The following is a 902-nucleotide window of genomic DNA, read 5'->3' as shown; positions in this document are numbered from 1 at the left end:
AAAAAAAAAAAAAAAAAAAAAAAAAAAAAAAAAAAAAAAAAAAAATTGAAGTGTTTTAAAAAGCACATTAGAAATCAGTGAAGCTTCACAGTAGAGACCTGATTTCCATAATCTACCACAAAGGGCACCGTGTGTCTGTGGAGTGACCTGGCGGGGGGCCCACATGCGCTGACTTCGGGACCCACAAGCCCAGGTGGCCCCCAGGTGGTCAGGTCTGCTAGGACAGGGAGGCAGAGGCAGCACAGCTGGACACGGGAGGTCGATGACAACTACAAGGACATTCTAAGTTGCACTGCACTGTGTTCCATATCTTAAAGGGTTCTCATAGTTTCCCTTTACAAGAAAGATCCACGCACAAACACAACTACAGCACTCCTTAGGTCAGATGCTGTGCCCGGCCCAGCACAGCACGTACCAACTTCACCTCCAGCCACACTGACGTAGGGACAGGGACGGAGGCGTGGAGAGGTCGGTCCCCTTGACCACAGTCTCGACTGGCCAAGCTGGATCAGGACAGGAGTGCTGCTCGTGGCCCCTCTCTCAGCTCTGTGCCACGCTGCCAGGGTGGGGGCCATGGTGTGGCAGATCGAGCCACACCTCCCCCAGGCACTGTCCACTTCCTGGGGCCACTTTGCCTCAGCGGCCCTGCAGGGGCCCTTTGGTCTCTCACTTACGGTATATTCCCCTCCCACCCACTGCTGGGAGCCCAGGAAGCCTGAACCTGAGCCTGCAGCAAAAAAGCCACAGAAGGCCCCGGAACCTGCCTTGTCTGTCCTGCGGAAACACTGCAAAAGGTCCTAGAACCTGTCTCGTCTGTCCTGCAGAAATGCCACAGAAGGCCCTGGAACCTGCCTTGTCTGTCCTGCAGAAACACCAAAGGCTCTAGAACCTGTCCCGTCTGT

General features: G+C 54.2%; 1 protein-coding gene across 1 annotated transcript in view; it reads right to left on the bottom strand.

The window, feature by feature from the left end:
* Positions 1-902, bottom strand: part of SPIRE2 (spire type actin nucleation factor 2) — a 35600-nt gene that overhangs the window by 31557 nt on the left and 3141 nt on the right. The window lies entirely within an intron of this gene.

This window comes from Piliocolobus tephrosceles, chromosome 17 (assembly GCF_002776525.5).
Source record: "Piliocolobus tephrosceles isolate RC106 chromosome 17, ASM277652v3, whole genome shotgun sequence".
NCBI classification, from domain to species: domain Eukaryota; kingdom Metazoa; phylum Chordata; class Mammalia; order Primates; family Cercopithecidae; genus Piliocolobus; species Piliocolobus tephrosceles.
This window is presented reverse-complemented; position numbering and strand designations above follow the sequence as displayed.